We start from the raw sequence: 19,574 nt of genomic DNA, 5'->3' as shown, positions 1-19,574 counted from the left end.
CATTTTTCACTATCTTACAGGCTGTATATAATAAGTATCAATTCAGGGGCCCTTCTTCTACTCAATTCACAACTGTTCTATAACGGCATTGATAAGCAATCTACATCTGCTTCTGTTGTGTATTGGTTATCATGTTTACCTGACGTGTGAAAGCCCCATGTTTGACAGTGCGCGTTAACAAAGAGACCAATGATTTTTATTAAAAGTTGTCATGTGTTTTTGTTACCTTGCACCGGCCAAAAAGTGCCAGAGATGACTTCATTTGCAGTCACTTGAAAAGTAGGGATTCTCAAATAAATGGTAAGAGGTTGGAACAAATCTAAAGGAATGCATGGCATATCTATATGTATGTGTATTCAGGTATCCATATATAAAGATAGATAGATAGATAGATAGATAGATAGATAGATAGATAGATAGATAGATAGATAGATAGATAGATAGATAGATAGATAGATAGATAGATAGATAGATAGATAGATAGATAGATAGATAGATAGATAGATAGATAGATAGATAGATAGATAGATAGATAGATAGATAGATAGATAGATAGATAGATAGATAGATAGATAGATAGATAGATAGATAGATAGATAGATAGATATTGGGAGAGAGAGAGCGTTAATATAAACTGAGACTTTATTTTCCATCAAGCTGTCTTTCCTTTCCTTCAGGAGCAGAATGTTCTGATCATCAGCGCTCCAGAATCTAGTGCTTGGTTGGCAAGCATCACACATTGTGATGTGTTAGCTAAGAGTTCCATGTCCTTCAGACTCATATATTCCTCTGTAGTTGTACCTTGGTGATTCAACAAAATGTTGCATCATAAGCAGCATTCTACTGCCATAGACTGGACAGAAAAAACATTTAGAATTTCACTGAAAAAGAAAAAAAGCATACTTAGGCAGAGCTTTCTGGACAGTAAGGACATTAGAGTAAGTGATGAATAAGCACTGCTTTTGTTAATTTACATAGGCAGAACAGAGACTGCTGGGAAAAGCCTGAAATTAAAGGCACAGAAAATGCCTGCTTCTGGATAGAACACTAAGAAGGGTTGAAAGTTTTTTCTCTGACCCTGGCCACTCTTACAAGCAATCCTATGATAGTCAGAAGGACCCACCCTAAAAAGGAAGGGACAGCCATTTGGACCCTTTCCACCTTTTCTATATCTCGCCTGATCAAGCCTGATCGAGCGCTGATTGAGCGGATTAGCACATGTACTTCTCATTTTGGGAAGGTATTGCTTAGCTTGCTACCAGCAGCTCAGTTATGTAATGATGTTAGAGGCTTGCAAGGAATGCTTTAGTCCTGCATTAGGCAGTTTTTATTGCTTATTGCATTCAAGGGAAAGATCATTAGCCAGAATCTGTGGCCCAGCTATTCACCTTGGCATTCCGATTTGCACAAAGGGAATAAGCATTTGAGAGAAAATGCAACATGTGTTTCTTATGTTGTTATGAACAGCTTTTTATTCTTTCTCTTTAGGGTCTAGCCAATGCAGAAATAGATAAATAAGTGCGGACTTCCTGTAAGACGTGTCCAATGCTGGGACAAAATAAAAGGGGACACTTATAAATGATAGTGATATCGTTTGAGAAAGGGTAAGTTGACACTGAATTTCATGTATATTCACAGACCAAGCATGAAAAAGTCCCCAGCATGATCTTCATTGCGTGCTTAGAGCTGGTATTAGCTTTTCAGAGGTGCAGGCCTTTCGAAGGCTCGTTGGTTTAGGGGTATGATTCTCGCTTTGGGTGCGAGAGGTCCCGGGTTCAAATCCAGGATGAGCCCTTTCATTGGTAGTATTGAAGTATTCATTTCAAAGCCATATATCAATTTTCTCTTTGCAGTAGTGGATGAATATTTGCTAGAGTCTCATGCTTTTAACCTTGCCCTGCCTGAGCAAATAGGAAACATTTCTCTTTAAGCATTTTGCAAAAATGCTGAACTTGCATGGCATATACAAGCGTTCAGCTAGGGCTGTCTGGGAAGGTTGCATAAAAGAAATCTAAAACCAGAGGCCCTTGGAATAGCCTGTTTTGAGAAGTTTCATCACAGAAGAATCAACTGTAGACATCTGTTTCTGTAGTGTAGTGGTTATCACGTTCGCCTCACACGCGAAAGGTCCCCGGTTCGAAACCGGGCAGAAACAGTTGTTATATTGTCTTGGCTGCAATGTTGAGAGGTGCCGTTTTGCCATGAAATTGTCCAGGCCCTGAAGATGGTTTCATGCAGACTCGTTCCAAGAAAGTGAATTCTCTTAAAAACACTAAAGTAATTAACATGTGGATGTATCTGTTGATTCACAGACCTCGCTTTCAAAAGAGCCCTGCATTCTGTTCATTGCTCACCTAGAACATGCATTAACTTTGGGAATTGTTGGCACCAACAGGCATCTTAGTTTAGTGGAGTGTTTCTGGTATTTAAGTGCAGAAGCCCTGGGCTCAATTCCTCAGTGACCCTTCTCAAGGTGATGATACAAATGCATCGTCACCTTTACGTTTAATGTCAGAATTGTTTATTTCTATTTGGTGGTGTATGAATGCTTGCAATAGTATGTTGATTTTTTCTAGCCTTGAATGAATAAAAGCATATCACTCCTCTTTATGTATTTTTCTAATACATTGATATTTGCATCTCCTTTCCTAGCCTGCATTTTTCACTATCTTACAGGCTGTATATAATAAGTATCAATTCAGGGGCCCTTCTTCTACTCAATTCACAACTGTTCTATCACGGCATTGATAAGCAATCTACATCTGCTTCTGTTGTGTATTGGTTATCATGTTTACCTGACGTGTGAAAGCCCCATGTTTGACAGTGCGCGTTAACAAAGAGACCAATGATTTTTATTAAAAGTTGTCATGTGTTTTTGTTACCTTGCACCGGCCAAAAAGTGCCAGAGATGACTTCATTTGCAGTCACTTGAAAAGTAGGGATTCTCAAATAAATGGTAAGAGGTTGGAACAAATCTAAAGGAATGCATGGCATATCTATATGTATGTGTATTCAGGTATCCATATATAAAGATAGATAGATAGATAGATAGATAGATAGATAGATAGATAGATAGATAGATAGATAGATAGATAGATAGATAGATAGATAGATAGATAGATAGATAGATAGATAGATAGATAGATAGATAGATAGATAGATAGATAGATAGATAGATAGATAGATAGATAGATAGATAGATAGATAGATAGATAGATAGATAGATAGATAGATAGATAGATAGATAGATAGATAGATAGATAGATAGATAGATAGATAGATAGATAGATAGATAGATAGATATTGGGAGAGAGAGAGCGTTAATATAAACTGAGACTTTATTTTCCATCAAGCTGTCTTTCATTTCCTTCAGGAGCAGAATGTTCTGATCATCAGCGCTCCAGAATCTAGTGCTTGGTTGGCAAGCATCACACATTGTGATGTGTTAGCTAAGAGTTCCATGTCGTTCAGACTCATATATTCCTCTGTAGTTGTACCTTGGTGATTCAACAAAATGTGGCATCATAAGCAGCATTCTACTGCCATAGACTGGACAGAAAAAACATTTAGAATTTCACTGAAAAAAAAAAAAAGCATACTTAGGCAGAGCTTTCTGGACAGTAAGGACATTAGAGGAAGTGATGAATAAGCACTGCTTTTGTTAATTTACATAGGCAGAACAGAGACTGCTGGGAAAAGCCTGAAATTAAAGGCACAGAAAATGCCTGCTTCTGGATAGAACACTAAGAAGGGTTGAAAGTTTTTTCTCTGACCCTGGCCACTCTTACAAGCAATCCTACGATAGTCAGAAGGACCCACCCTAAAAAAGAAGGGACAGCCATTTGGACCCTTTCCACCTTTTCTATATCGAGCCTGATCGAGCCTGATCGAGCGCTGATCGAGCGCTGATTGAGCGGATTAGCACATGTACTTCTCATTTTGGGAAGGTATTGCTTAGCTTGCTACCAGCAGCTCAGTTATGTTATGATGTTAGAGGCTTGCAAGGAATGCTTTAGTCCCGCATTAGGCAGTTTTTATTGCTTATTGCATTCAAGGGAAAGATCATTAGCCAGAATCTGTGGCCCAGCTATTCACCTTGGCATTCCGATTTGCACAAAGGGAATAAGCATTTGAGAGAAAATGCAACATGTGTTTCTTATGTTGTTATGAACAGCTTTTTATTCTTTCTCTTTAGGGTCTAGCCAATGCAGAAATAGATAAATAAGTGCGGACTTCCTGTAAGACGTGTCCAATGCTGGGACAAAATAAAAGGGGACACTTATAAATGATAGTGATATCGTTTGAGAAAGGGTAAGTTGACACTGAATTTCATGTATATTCACAGACCAAGCATGAAAAAGTCCCCAGCATGATCTTCATTGCGTGCTTAGAGCTGGTATTAGCTTTTCAGAGGTGCAGGCCTTTCGAAGGCTCGTTGGTTTAGGGGTATGATTCTCGCTTTGGGTGCGAGAGGTCCCGGGTTCAAATCCAGGATGAGCCCTTTCATTGGTGCTTTTTTAAAGTAGTATTGAAGTATTCATTTCAAAGCCATATATCAATTTTCTCTTTGCAGTAGTGGATGAATATTTGCTAGAGTCTCATGCTTTTAACCTTGCCCTGCCTGAGCAAATAGGAAACATTTCTCTTTAAGCATTTTGCAAAAATGCTGAACTTGCATGGCATATACAAGCGTTCAGCTAGGGCTGTCTGGGAAGGATGCATAAAAGAAATCTAAAACCAGAGGCCCTTGGAATAGCCTGTTTTGAGAAGTTTCATCACAGAAGAATCAACTGTAGACATCTGTTTCTGTAGTGTAGTGGTTATCACGTTCGCCTCACACGCGAAAGGTCCCCGGTTCGAAACCGGGCAGAAACAGTTGTTATATTGTCTTGGCTGCAATGTTGAGAGGTGCCGTTTTGCCATGAAATTGTCAAGGCCCTGAAGATGGTTTCATGCAGACTCGTTCCAAGAAAGTGAATTCTCTTAAAAACACTAAAGTAATTAACATGTGGATGTATCTGTTGATTCACAGACCTCGCTTTCAAAAGAGCCCTGCATTCTGTTCATTGCTCACCTAGAACATGCATTAACTTTGGGAATTGTTGGCACCAACAGGCATCTTAGTTTAGTGGAGTGTTTCTGGTATTTAAGTGCAGAAGCCCTGGGCTCAATTCCTCAGTGACCCTTCTCAAGGTGATGATACAAATGCATCGTCACCTTTACGTTTAATGTCAGAATTGTTTATTTCTATTTGGTGGTGTATGAATGCTTGCAATAGTATGTTGATTTTTTCTAGCCTTGAATGAATAAAAGCATATCACTCCTCTTTATGTATTTTTCTAATACATTGATATTTGCATCTCCTTTCCTAGCCTGCATTTTTCACTATCTTACAGGCTGTATATAATAAGTATCAATTCAGGGGCCCTTCTTCTACTCAATTCACAACTGTTCTATCACGGCATTGATAAGCAATCTACATCTGCTTCTGTTGTGTATTGGTTATCATGTTTACCTGACGTGTGAAAGCCCCATGTTTGACAGTGCGCGTTAACAAAGAGACCAATGATTTTTATTAAAAGTTGTCATGTGTTTTTGTTACCTTGCACCGGCCAAAAAGTGCCAGAGATGACTTCATTTGCAGTCACTTGAAAAGTAGGGATTCTCAAATAAATGGTAAGAGGTTGGAACAAATCTAAAGGAATGCATGGCATATCTATATGTATGTGTATTCAGGTATCCATATATAAAGATAGATAGATAGATAGATAGATAGATAGATAGATAGATAGATAGATAGATAGATAGATAGATAGATAGATAGATAGATAGATAGATAGATAGATAGATAGATAGATAGATAGATAGATAGATAGATAGATAGATAGATATTGGGAGAGAGAGAGCGTTAATATAAACTGAGACTTTATTTTCCATCAAGCTGTCTTTCATTTCCTTCAGGAGCAGAATGTTCTGATCATCAGCGCTCCAGAATCTAGTGCTTGGTTGGCAAGCATCACACATTGTGATGTGTTAGCTAAGAGTTCCATGTCGTTCAGACTCATATATTCCTCTGTAGTTGTACCTTGGTGATTCAACAAAATGTGGCATCATAAGCAGCATTCTACTGCCATAGACTGGACAGAAAAAACATTTAGAATTTCACTGAAAAAGAAAAAAAGCATACTTAGGCAGAGCTTTCTGGACAGTAAGGACATTAGAGTAAGTGATGAATAAGCACTGCTTTTGTTAATTTACATAGGCAGAACAGAGACTGCTGGGAAAAGCCTGAAATTAAAGGCACAGAAAATGCCTGCTTCTGGATAGAACACTAAGAAGGGTTGAAAGTTTTTTCTCTGACCCTGGCCACTCTTACAAGCAATCCTACGATAGTCAGAAGGACCCACCCTAAAAAAGAAGGGACAGCCATTTGGACCCTTTCCACCTTTTCTATATCTCGCCTGATCTCGCCTGATCGAGCGCTGATTGAGCGGATTAGCACATGTACTTCTCATTTTGGGAAGGTATTGCTTAGCTTGCTACCAGCAGCTCAGTTATGTTATGATGTTAGAGGCTTGCAAGGAATGCTTTAGTCCCGCATTAGGCAGTTTTTATTGCTTATTGCATTCAAGGGAAAGATCATTAGCCAGAATCTGTGGCCCAGCTATTCACCTTGGCATTCCGATTTGCACAAAGGGAATAAGCATTTGAGAGAAAATGCAACATGTGTTTCTTATGTTGTTATGAACAGCTTTTTATTCTTTCTCTTTAGGGTCTAGCCAATGCAGAAATAGATAAATAAGTGCGGACTTCCTGTAAGACGTGTCCAATGCTGGGACAAAATAAAAGGGGACACTTATAAATGATAGTGATATCGTTTGAGAAAGGGTAAGTTGACACTGAATTTCATGTATATTCACAGACCAAGCATGAAAAAGTCCCCAGCATGATCTTCATTGCGTGCTTAGAGCTGGTATTAGCTTTTCAGAGGTGCAGGCCTTTCGAAGGCTCGTTGGTCTAGGGGTATGATTCTCGCTTTGGGTGCGAGAGGTCCCGGGTTCAAATCCAGGATGAGCCCTTTCATTGGTGCTTTTTTAAAGTAGTATTGAAGTATTCATTTCAAAGCCATATATCAATTTTCTCTTTGCAGTAGTGGATGAATATTTGCTAGAGTCTCATGCTTTTAACCTTGCCCTGCCTGAGCAAATAGGAAACATTTCTCTTTAAGCATTTTGCAAAAATGCTGAACTTGCATGGCATATACAAGCGTTCAGCTAGGGCTGTCTGGGAAGGTTGCATAAAAGAAATCTAAAACCAGAGGCCCTTGGAATAGCCTGTTTTGAGAAGTTTCATCACAGAAGAATCAACTGTAAACATCTGTTTCTGTAGTGTAGTGGTTATCACGTTCGCCTCACACGCGAAAGGTCCCCGGTTCGAAACCGGGCAGAAACAGTTGTTATATTGTCTTGGCTGCAATGTTGAGAGGTGCCGTTTTGCCATGAAATTGTCCAGGCCCTGAAGATGGTTTCATGCAGACTCGTTCCAAGAAAGTGAATTCTCTTAAAAACACTAAAGTAATTAACATGTGGATGTATCTGTTGATTCACAGACCTCGCTTTCAAAAGAGCCCTGCTTTCTGTTCATTGCTCACCTAGAACATGCATTAACTTTGGGAATTGTTGGCACCAACAGGCATCTTAGTTTAGTGGAGTGTTTCAGGTATTTAAGTGCAGAAGCCCTGGGCTCAATTCCTCAGTGACCCTTCTCAAGGTGATGATACAAATGCATCGTCACCTTTACGTTTAATGTCAGAATTGTTTATTTCTATTTGGTGGTGTATGAATGCTTGCAATAGTATGTTGATTTTTTCTAGCCTTGAATGAATAAAAGCATATCACTCCTCTTTATGTATTTTTCTAATACATTGATATTTGCATCTCCTTTCCTAGCCTGCATTTTTCACTATCTTACAGGCTGTATATAATAAGTATCAATTCAGGGGCCCTTCTTCTACTCAATTCACAACTGTTCTATCACGGCATTGATAAGCAATCTACATCTGCTTCTGTTGTGTATTGGTTATCATGTTTACCTGACGTGTGAAAGCCCCGTGTTTGACAGTGCGCGTTAACAAAGAGACCAATGATTTTTATTAAAAGTTGTCATGTGTTTTTGTTACCTTGCACCGGCCAAAAAGTGCCAGAGATGACTTCATTTGCAGTCACTTGAAAAGTAGGGATTCTCAAATAAATGGTAAGAGGTTGGAACAAATCTAAAGGAATGCATGGCATATCTATATGTATGTGTATTCAGGTATCCATATATAAAGATAGATAGATAGATAGATAGATAGATAGATAGATAGATAGATAGATAGATAGATAGATAGATAGATAGATAGATAGATAGATAGATAGATAGATAGATAGATAGATAGATAGATAGATAGATAGATAGATAGATAGATAGATAGATAGATAGATAGATAGATAGATATTGGGAGAGAGAGAGCGTTAATATAAACTGAGACTTTATTTTCCATCAAGCTGTCTTTCATTTCCTTCAGGAGCAGAATGTTCTGATCATCAGCGCTCCAGAATCTAGTGCTTGGTTGGCAAGCATCACACATTGTGATGTGTTAGCTAAGAGTTCCATGTCGTTCAGACTCATATATTCCTCTGTAGTTGTACCTTGGTGATTCAACAAAATGTTGCATCATAAGCAGCATTCTACTGCCATAGACTGGACAGAAAAAACATTTAGAATTTCACTGAAAAAGAAAAAAAGCATACTTAGGCAGAGCTTTCTGGACAGTAAGGACATTAGAGTAAGTGATGAATAAGCACTGCTTTTGTTAATTTACATAGGCAGAACAGAGACTGCTGGGAAAAGCCTGAAATTAAAGGCACAGAAAATGCCTGCTTCTGGATAGAACACTAAGAAGGGTTGAAAGTTTTTTCTCTGACCCTGGCCACTCTTACAAGCAATCCTATGATAGTCAGAAGGACCCACCCTAAAAAAGAAGAGACAGCCATTTGGACCCTTTCCACCTTTTCTATATCTCGCCTGATCGAGCCTGATCGAGCGCTGATTGAGCGGATTAGCACATGTACTTCTCATTTTGGGAAGGTATTGCTTAGCTTGCTACCAGCAGCTCAGTTATGTAATGATGTTAGAGGCTTGCAAGGAATGCTTTAGTCCTGCATTAGGCAGTTTTTATTGCTTATTGCATTCAAGGGAAAGATAATTAGCCAGAATCTGTGGCCCAGCTATTCACCTTGGCATTCCGATTTGCACAAAGGTAAAAAGCATTTGAGAGAAAATGCAACATGTGTTTCTTATGTTGTTATGAACAGCATTTTATTCTTTCCCTTTAGGGTCTAGCCAATGCAGAAATAGATAAATAAGTGCAGACTTCCTGTAAGACGTGTCCAATGCTGGGACAAAATAAAAGGGGACACTTATAAATGATAGTGATATCGTTTGAGAAAGGGTAAGTTGACACTGAATTTCATGTATATTCACAGACCAAGCATGAAAAAGTCCCCAGCATGATCTTCATTGCGTGCTTAGAGCTGGTATTAGCTTTTCAGAGGTGCAGGCCTTTCGAAGGCTCGTTGGTCTAGGGGTATGATTCTCGCTTTGGGTGCGAGAGGTCCCGGGTTCAAATCCCGGATGAGCCCTTTCATTGGTGCTTTTTTAAAGTAGTATTGAAGTATTCATTTCAAAGCCATATATCAATTTTCTCTTTGCAGTAGTGGGTGAATATTTGCTAGAGTCTCATGCTTTTAACCTTGCCCTGCCTGAGCAAATAGGAAACATTTCTCTTTAAGCATTTTGCAAAAATGCTGAACTTGCATGGCATATAAAAGCGTTCAGCTAGGGCTGTCTGGGAAGGTTGCATAAAAGAAATCTAAAACCAGAGGCCCTTGGAATAGCCTGTTTTGAGAAGTTTCATCACAGAAGAATCAACTGTAGACATCTGTTTCTGTAGTGTAGTGGTTATCACGTTTGCCTCACGCGCGAAAGGTCCCCGGTTCGAAACCGGGCAGAAACAGTTGTTATATTGTCTAGGCTGCAATGTTGAGAGGTGCTGTTTTGCCATGAAAGTGTCCAGGCCCTGAAGATGGTTTCATGCAGACTCGTTCCAAGAAAGTGAATTCTCTTAAAAACACTAAAGTAATTAACATGTGGATGTATCTGTTGATTCACATACCTCGCTTTCAAAAGAGCCCTGCATTCTGTTCATTGCTCACCTAGAACATGCATTAACTTTGGGAATTGTTGGCACCAACAGGCATCTTAGTTTAGTGGAGTGTTTCTGGTATTTAAGTGCAGAAGCCCTGGGCTCAATTCCTCGGTGACCCTTCTCAAGGTGATGATACAAATGCATCGTCACCTTTACGTTTAATGTCAGAATTGTTTATTTCTATTTGGTGGTGTATGAATGCTTGCAATAGTATGTTGATTTTTTCTAGCCTTGAATGAATAAAAGCATATCAACTCCTCTTTATGTATTTTTCTAATACATTGATATTTGCATCTCCTTTCCTAGCCTGCATTTTTCACTATCTTACAGGCTGTATATAATAAGTATCAATTCAGGGGCCCTTCTTCTACTCAATTCACAACTGTTCTATAACGGCATTGATAAGCAATCTACATCTGCTTCTGTTGTGTATTGGTTATCATGTTTACCTGACGTGTGAAAGCCCCATGTTTGACAGTGCGCGTTAACAAAGAGACCAATGATTTTTATTAAAAGTTGTCATGTGTTTTTGTTACCTTGCACCGGCCAAAAAGTGCCAGAGATGACTTCATTTGCAGTCACTTGAAAAGTAGGGATTCTCAAATAAATGGTAAGAGGTTGGAACAAATCTAAAGGAATGCATGGCATATCTATATGTATGTGTATTCAGGTATCCATATATAAAGATAGATAGATAGATAGATAGATAGATAGATAGATAGATAGATAGATAGATAGATAGATAGATAGATAGATAGATAGATAGATAGATAGATAGATAGATAGATAGATAGATAGATAGATAGATAGATAGATAGATAGATAGATAGATAGATAGATAGATAGATAGATAGATAGATAGATAGATAGATAGATAGATAGATAGATAGATAGATATTGGGAGAGAGAGAGCGTTAATATAAACTGAGACTTTATTTTCCATCAAGCTGTCTTTCATTTCCTTCAGGAGCAGAATGTTCTGATCATCAGCGCTCCAGAATCTAGTGCTTGGTTGGCAAGCATCACACATTGTGATGTGTTAGCTAAGAGTTCCATGTCGTTCAGACTCATATATTCCTCTGTAGTTGTACCTTGGTGATTAAACAAAATGTGGCATCATAAGCAGCATTCTACTGCCATAGACTGGACAGAAAAAACATTTGAATTTCACTGAAAAAAAAAAGCATACTTAGGCAGAGCTTTCTGGACAGTAAGGACATTAGAGTAAGTGATGAATAAGCACTGCTTTTGTTAATTTACATAGGCAGAACAGAGACTGCTGGGAAAAGCCTGAAATTAAAGGCACAGAAAATGCCTGCTTCTGGATAGAACACTAAGAAGGGTTGAAAGTTTTTTCTCTGACCCTGGCCACTCTTACAAGCAATCCTACGATAGTCAGAAGGACCCACCCTAAAAAAGAAGGGACAGCCATTTGGACCCTTTCCACCTTTTCTATATCGAGCCTGATCGAGCGCTGATTGAGCGGATTAGCACATGTACTTCTCATTTTGGGAAGGTATTGCTTAGCTTGCTACCAGCAGCTCAGTTATGTTATGATGTTAGAGGCTTGCAAGGAATGCTTTAGTCCCGCATTAGGCAGTTTTTATTGCTTATTGCATTCAAGGGAAAGATCATTAGCCAGAATCTGTGGCCCAGCTATTCACCTTGGCATTCCGATTTGCACAAAGGGAATAAGCATTTGAGAGAAAATGCAACATGTGTTTCTTATGTTGTTATGAACAGCTTTTTATTCTTTCTCTTTAGGGTCTAGCCAATGCAGAAATAGATAAATAAGTGCAGACTTCCTGTAAGACGTGTCCAATGCTGGGACAAAATAAAAGGGGACACTTATAAATGATAGTGATATCGTTTGAGAAAGGGTAAGTTGACACTGAATTTCATGTATATTCACAGACCAAGCATGAAAAAGTTCCCAGCATGATCTTCATTGCGTGCTTAGAGCTGGTATTAGCTTTTCAGAGGTGCAGGCCTTTCGAAGGCTCATTGGTTTAGGGGTATGATTCTCGCTTTGGGTGCGAGAGGTCCCGGGTTCAAATCCAGGATGAGCCCTTTCATTGGTGCTTTTTTAAAGTAGTATTGAAGTATTCATTTCAAAGCCATATATCAATTTTCTCTTTGCAGTAGTGGATGAATATTTGCTAGAGTCTCATGCTTTTAACCTTGCCCTGCCTGAGCAAATAGGAAACATTTCTCTTTAAGCATTTTGCAAAAATGCTGAACTTGCATGGCATATACAAGCGTTCAGCTAGGGCTGTCTGGGAAGGTTGCATAAAAGAAATCTAAAACCAGAGGCCCTTGGAATAGCCTGTTTTGAGAAGTTTCATCACAGAAGAATCAACTGTAGACATCTGTTTCTGTAGTGTAGTGGTTATCACGTTCGCCTCACACGCGAAAGGTCCCCGGTTCGAAACCGGGCAGAAACAGTTGTTATATTGTCTTGGCTGCAATGTTGAGAGGTGCCGTTTTGCCATGAAATTGTCCAGGCCCTGAAGATGGTTTCATGCAGACTCGTTCCAAGAAAGTGAATTCTCTTAAAAACACTAAAGTAATTAACATGTGGATGTATCTGTTGATTCACAGACCTCGCTTTCAAAAGAGCCCTGCATTCTGTTCATTGCTCACCTAGAACATGCATTAACTTTGGGAATTGTTGGCACCAACAGGCATCTTAGTTTAGTGGAGTGTTTCTGGTATTTAAGTGCAGAAGCCCTGGGCTCAATTCCTCAGTGACCCTTCTCAAGGTGATGATACAAATGCATCGTCACCTTTACGTTTAATGTCAGAATTGTTTATTTCTATTTGGTGGTGTATGAATGCTTGCAATAGTATGTTGATTTTTTCTAGCCTTGAATAAATAAAAGCATATCACTCCTCTTTATGTATTTTTCTAATACATTGATATTTGAATCTCCTTTCCTAGCCTGCATTTTTCACTATCTTACAGGCTGTATATAATAAGTATCAATTCAGGGGCCCTTCTTCTACTCAATTCACAACTGTTCTATCACGGCATTGATAAGCAATCTACATCTGCTTCTGTTGTGTATTGGTTATCATGTTTACCTGACGTGTGAAAGCCCCATGTTTGACAGTGCGCGTTAACAAAGAGACCAATGATTTTTATTAAAAGTTGTCATGTGTTTTTGTTACCTTGCACCGGCCAAAAAGTGCCAGAGATGACTTCATTTGCAGTCACTTGAAAAGTAGGGATTCTCAAATAAATGGTAAGAGGTTGGAACAAATCTAAAGGAATGCATGGCATATCTATATGTATGTGTATTCAGGTATCCATATATAAAGATAGATAGATAGATAGATAGATAGATAGATAGATAGATAGATAGATAGATAGATAGATAGATAGATAGATAGATAGATAGATAGATAGATAGATAGATAGATAGATAGATAGATAGATAGATAGATAGATAGATAGATAGATAGATAGATAGATATTGGGAGAGAGAGAGCGTTAATATAAACTGAGACTTTATTTTCCATCAAGCTGTCTTTCATTTCCTTCAGGAGCAGAATGTTCTGATCATCAGCGCTCCAGAATCTAGTGCTTGGTTGGCAAGCATCACACATTGTGATGTGTTAGCTAAGAGTTCCATGTCGTTCAGACTCATATATTCCTCTGTAGTTGTACCTTGGTGATTCAACAAAATGTGGCATCATAAGCAGCATTCTACTGCCATAGACTGGACAGAAAAAACATTTAGAATTTCACTGAAAAAGAAAAAAAGCATACTTAGGCAGAGCTTTCTGGACAGTAAGGACATTAGAGTAAGTGATGAATAAGCACTGCTTTTGGTAATTTACATAGGCAGAACAGAGACTGCTGGGAAAAGCCTTAAATTAAAGGCACAGAAAATGCCTGCTTCTGGATAGAACACTAAGAAGGGTTGAAAGTTTTTTCTCTGACCCTGGCCACTCTTACAAGCAATCCTACGATAGTCAGAAGGACCCACCCTAAAAAAGAAGGGACAGCCATTTGGACCCTTTCCACCTTTTCTATATCTCGCCTGATCGAGCCTGATCGAGCGCTGATTGAGCGATTAGCACATGTACTTCTCATTTTGGGAAGGTATTGCTTAGCTTGCTACCAGCAGCTCAGTTATGTTATGATGTTAGAGGCTTGCAAGGAATGCTTTAGTCCCGCATTAGGCAGTTTGTATTGCTTATTGCATTCAAGGGAAAGATCATTAGCCAGAATCTGTGGCCCAGCTATTCACCTTGGCATTCCGATTTGCACAAAGGGAATAAGCATTTGAGAGAAAATGCAACATGTGTTTCTTATGTTGTTATGAACAGCTTTTTATTCTTTCTCTTTAGGGTCTAGCCAATGCAGAAATAGATAAATAAGTGCGGACTTCCTGTAAGACGTGTCCAATGCTGGGACAAAATAAAAGGGGACACTTATAAATGATAGTGATATCGTTTGAGAAAGGGTAAGTTGACACTGAATTTCATGTATATTCACAGACCAAGCATGAAAAAGTCCCCAGCATGATCTTCATTGCGTGCTTAGAGCTGGTATTAGCTTTTCAGAGGTGCAGGCCTTTCGAAGGCTCGTTGGTCTAGGGGTATGATTCTCGCTTTGGGTGCGAGAGGTCCTGGGTTTAAATCCCGGACGAGCCCTTTCATTGGTGCTTTTTTAAAGTAGTATTGAAGTATTCATTTCAAAGCCATATATCAATTTTCTCTTTGCAGTAGTGGATGAATATTTGCTAGAGTCTCATGCTTTTAACCTTGCCCTGCCTGAGCAAATAGGAAACATTTCTCTTTAAGCATTTTGCAAAAATGCTGAACTTGCATGGCATATACAAGCGTTCAGCTAGGGCTGTCTGGGAAGGTTGCATGAAAGAAATCTAAAACCAGAGGCCCTTGGAATAGCCTGTTTTGAGAAGTTTCATCACAGAAGAATCAACTGTAGACATCTGTTTCTGTAGTGTAGTGGTTATCACGTTCGCCTCACACGCGAAAGGTCCCCGGTTTGAAACCGGGCAGAAACAGTTGTTATATTGTCTTGGCTGCAATGTTGAGAGGTGCCATTTTGCCATGAAATTGTCCAGGCCCTGAAGATGGTTTCATGCAGACTCGTTCCAAGAAAGTGAATTCTCTTAAAAACACTAAAGTAATTGGCATGTGGATGTATCTGTTGATTCACAGACCTCGCTTTCAAAAGAGCCCTGCATTCTGTTCATTGCTCACCTAGAACATGCATTAACTTTGGGAATTGTTGGCACCAACAGGCATCTTAGTTTAGTGGAGTGTTTCTGGTGTTTAAGTGCAGAAGCCCTGGGCTCAATTCCTCGGTGACCCTTCTCAAGGTGATGATACAAATGCATTGTCACCTTTACGTTTAATGTCAGAAATCTTTATTTCTATTTGGTGGTGTATGAATGCTTGCAATAGTATGTTGATTTTTTCTAGCCTTGAATGAATAAAAGCATATCACTCCTCTTTATGTATTTTTCTAATACATTGATATTTGCATCTCCTTTCCTAGCCTGCATTTTTCACTATCTTACAGGCTGTATATAATAAGTATCAATTCAGGGGCCCTTCTTCTACTCAATTCACAACTGTTCTATCACGGCATTGATAAGCAATCTACATCTGCTTCTGTTGTGTATTGGTTATCATGTTTACCTGACGTGTGAAAGCCCCATGTTTGACAGTGCGCGTTAACAAAGAGACCAATGATTTTTATTAAAAGTTGTCATGTGTTTTTGTTACCTTGCACCGGCCAAAAAGTGCCGGAGATGACTTCATTTGCAGTCACTTGAAAAGTAGGGATTCTCAAATAAATGGTAAGAGGTTGGAACAAATCTAAAGGAATGCATGGCATATCTATATGTATGTGTATTCAGGTATCCATATATAAAGATAGATAGATAGATAGATAGATAGATAGATAGATAGATAGATAGATAGATAGATAGATAGATAGATAGATAGATAGATAGATAGATAGATAGATAGATAGATAGATAGATAGATAGATAGATAGATAGATAGATAGATAGATAGATAGATAGATAGATAGATAGATAGATAGATAGATAGATAGATAGATATTGGGAGAGAGAGAGCGTTAATATAAACTGAGACTTTATTTTCCATCACGCTGTCTTTCCTTTCCTTCAGGAGCAGAATGTTCTGATCATCAGCGCTCCAGAATCTAGTGCTTGGTTGGCAAGCATCACACATTGTGATGTGTTAGCTAAGAGTTCCATGTCGTTCAGACTCATATATTCCTCTGTAGTTGTACCTTGGTGATTCAACAAAATGTTGCATCATAAGCAGCATTCTACTGCCATAGACTGGACAGAAAAAACATTTAGAATTTCACTGAAAAAGAAAAAAAGCATACTTAGGCAGAGCTTTCTGGACAGTAAGGACATTAGAGTAAGTGATGAATAAGCACTGCTTTTGTTAATTTACATAGGCAGAACAGAGACTGCTGGGAAAAGCCTGAAATTAAAGGCACAGAAAATGCCTGCTTCTGGATAGAACACTAAGAAGGGTTGAAAGTTTTTTCTCTGACCCTGGCCACTCTTACAAGCAATCCTATGATAGTCAGAAGGACCCACCCTAAAAAAGAAGGGACAGCCATTTGGACCCTTTCCACCTTTTCTATATCTCGCCTGATCGAGCCTGATCGAGCGCTGATCGAGCGGATTAGCACATGTACTTCTCATTTTGGGAAGGTATTGCTTAGCTTGCTACCAGCAGCTCAGTTATGTAATGATGTTAGAGGCTTGCAAGGAATGCTTTAGTCCTGCATTAGGCAGTTTTTATTGCTTATTGCATTCAAGGGAAAGATCATTAGCCAGAATCTGTGGCCCAGCTATTCACCTTGGCATTCCGATTTGCACAAAGGGAATAAGCATTTGAGAGAAAATGCAACATGTGTTTCTTATGTTGTTATGAACAGCTTTTTATTCTTTCTCTTTAGGGTCTAGCCAATGCAGAAATAGATAAATAAGTGCGGACTTCCTGTAAGACGTGTCCAATGCTGGGACAAAATAAAAGGGGACACTTATAAATGATAGTGATATCGTTTGAGAAAGGGTAAGTTGACACTGAATTTCATGTATATTCACAGACCAAGCATCAAAAAGTCCCCAGCATGATCTTCATTGCGTGCTTAGAGCTGGTATTAGCTTTTCAGAGGTGCAGGCCTTTCGAAGGCTCGTTGGTCTAGGGGTATGATTCTCGCTTTGGGTGCGAGAGGTCCCGGCTTCAAATCCAGGATGAGCCCTTTCTTTGGTGCTTTTTTAAAGTAGTATTGAAGTATTCATTTCAAAGCCATATATCAATTTTCTCTTTGCAGTAGTGGATGAATATTTGCTAGAGTCTCATGCTTTTAACCTTGCCCTGCCTGAGCAAATAGGAAACATTTCTCTTTAAGCATTTTGCAAAAATGCTGAACTTGCATGGCATATACAAGCGTTCAGCTAGGGCTGTCTGGGAAGGTTGCATAAAAGAAATCTAAAACCAGAGGCCCTTGGAATAGCCTGTTTTGAGAAGTTTCATCACAGAAGAATCAACTGTAGACATCTGTTTCTGTAGTGTAGTGGTTATCACGTTCGCCTCACACGCGAAAGGTCCCCGGTTCGAAACCGGGCAGAAACAGTTGTTATATTGTCTTGGCTGCAATGTTGAGAGGTGCCGTTTTGCCATGAAATTGTCCAGGCCCTGAAGATGGTTTCATGCAGACTCGTTCCAAGAAAGTGAATTCTCTTAAAAACACTAAAGTAATTAACATGTGGATGTATCTGTTGATTCACAGACCTCGCTTTCAAAAGAGCCCTGCATTCTGTTCATTGCTCACCTAGAACATGCATTAACTTTGGGAATTGTTGGCACCAACAGGCATCTTAGTTTAGTGGAGTGTTTCTGGTATTTAAGTGCAGAAGCCCTGGGCTCAATTCCTCAGTGACCCTTCTCAAGGTGATGATACAAATGCATCGTCACCTTTACGTTTAATGTCAGAATTGTTTATTTCTATTTGGTGGTGTATGAATGCTTGCAATAGTATGTTGATTTATTCTAGCCTTGAATGAATAAAAGCATATCACTCCTCTTTATGTATTTTTCTAATACATTGATATTTGCATCTCCTTTCCTAGCCTGCATTTTTCACTATCTTACAGGCTGTATATAATAAGTATCAATTCAGGGGCCCTTCTTCTACTCAATTCACAACTGTTCTATCACGGCATTGATAAGCAATCTACATCTGCTTCTGTTGTGTATTGGTTATCATGTTTACCTGACGTGTGAAAGCCCCATGTTTGACAGTGGGCGTTAACAAAGAGACCAATGATTTTTATTAAAAGTTGTAATGTGTTTTTGTTACCTTGCACCGGCCAAAAAGTGCCAGAGATGACTTCATTTGCAGTCACTTGAAAAGTAGGGATTCTCAAATAAATGGTAAGAGGTTGGAACAAATCTAAAGGAATGCATGGCATATCTATATGTATGTGTATTCAGGTATCCATATATAAAGATAGATAGATAGATAGATAGATAGATAGATAGATAGATAGATAGATAGATAGATAGATAGATAGATAGATAGATAGATAGATAGATAGATAGATAGATAGATAGATAGATAGATAGATAGATAGATAGATAGATAGATAGATAGATAGATAGATAGATAGATAGATAGATAGATAGATAGATATTGGGAGAGAGAGAGCGTTAATATAAACTGAGACTTTATTTTCCATCAAGCTGTCTTTCCTTTCCTTCAGGAGCAGAATGTTCTGATCATCAGCGCTCCAGAATCTAGTGCTTGGTTGGCAAGCATCACACATTGTGATGTGTTAGCTAAGAGTTCCATGTCGTTCAGACTCATATATTCCTCTGTAGTTGTACCTTGGTGATTCAACAAAATGTGGCATCATAAGCAGCATTCTACTGCCATAGACTGGACAGAAAAAACATTTAGAATTTCACTGAAAAAGAAAAAAAGCATACTTAGGCAGAGCTTTCTGGACAGTAAGGACATTAGAGTAAGTGATGAATAAGCACTGCTTTTGTTAATTTACATAGGCAGAACAGAGACTGCTGGGAAAAGCCTGAAATTAAAGGCACAGAAAATGCCTGCTTCTGGATAGAACACTAAGAAGGGTTGAAAGTTTTTTCTCTGACCCTGGCCACTCTTACAAGCAATCCTATGATAGTCAGAAGGACCCACCCTAAAAAAGAAGGGACAGCCATTTGGACCCTTTCCACCTTTTCTTGATCGAGCCTGATCGAGCCTGATCGAGCGCTGATTGAG

General features: G+C 38.9%; 8 non-coding genes across 8 annotated transcripts; all 8 read left to right on the top strand.

Annotated features, from left to right (window-relative positions):
- Nucleotides 1–2,082: 2,082 nt before the first annotated feature.
- TRNAV-CAC (transfer RNA valine (anticodon CAC)) lies at nucleotides 2,083–2,155 on the top strand. Its single transcript has one exon. It is a non-coding gene; the product is annotated as a tRNA-Val (tRNA).
- A 2,647-nt stretch (nucleotides 2,156–4,802) lies between these two features.
- On the top strand, nucleotides 4,803–4,875 carry TRNAV-CAC (transfer RNA valine (anticodon CAC)). Its single transcript has one exon. It is a non-coding gene; the product is annotated as a tRNA-Val (tRNA).
- A 2,504-nt stretch (nucleotides 4,876–7,379) lies between these two features.
- Nucleotides 7,380–7,452, top strand: TRNAV-CAC (transfer RNA valine (anticodon CAC)). The gene has a single exon. It is a non-coding gene; the product is annotated as a tRNA-Val (tRNA).
- Nucleotides 7,453–9,611: 2,159 nt separating this feature from the next.
- TRNAP-UGG (transfer RNA proline (anticodon UGG)) lies at nucleotides 9,612–9,683 on the top strand. The gene has a single exon. It is a non-coding gene; the product is annotated as a tRNA-Pro (tRNA).
- A 301-nt stretch (nucleotides 9,684–9,984) lies between these two features.
- Nucleotides 9,985–10,057, top strand: TRNAV-CAC (transfer RNA valine (anticodon CAC)). Its single transcript has one exon. It is a non-coding gene; the product is annotated as a tRNA-Val (tRNA).
- Nucleotides 10,058–12,620: 2,563 nt separating this feature from the next.
- On the top strand, nucleotides 12,621–12,693 carry TRNAV-CAC (transfer RNA valine (anticodon CAC)). The gene has a single exon. It is a non-coding gene; the product is annotated as a tRNA-Val (tRNA).
- Nucleotides 12,694–15,212: 2,519 nt separating this feature from the next.
- TRNAV-CAC (transfer RNA valine (anticodon CAC)) lies at nucleotides 15,213–15,285 on the top strand. The gene has a single exon. It is a non-coding gene; the product is annotated as a tRNA-Val (tRNA).
- A 2,556-nt stretch (nucleotides 15,286–17,841) lies between these two features.
- Nucleotides 17,842–17,914, top strand: TRNAV-CAC (transfer RNA valine (anticodon CAC)). Its single transcript has one exon. It is a non-coding gene; the product is annotated as a tRNA-Val (tRNA).
- Nucleotides 17,915–19,574: the final 1,660 nt, after the last annotated feature.

This window comes from Lissotriton vulgaris, unplaced genomic scaffold (assembly GCF_964263255.1).
Source record: "Lissotriton vulgaris unplaced genomic scaffold, aLisVul1.2 SCAFFOLD_496, whole genome shotgun sequence".
Lineage (NCBI taxonomy): Eukaryota > Metazoa > Chordata > Amphibia > Caudata > Salamandridae > Lissotriton > Lissotriton vulgaris.
The sequence above is the reverse complement of the archived record's forward strand: the minus strand, read 5'-3'. Positions and strand labels throughout refer to the sequence as shown.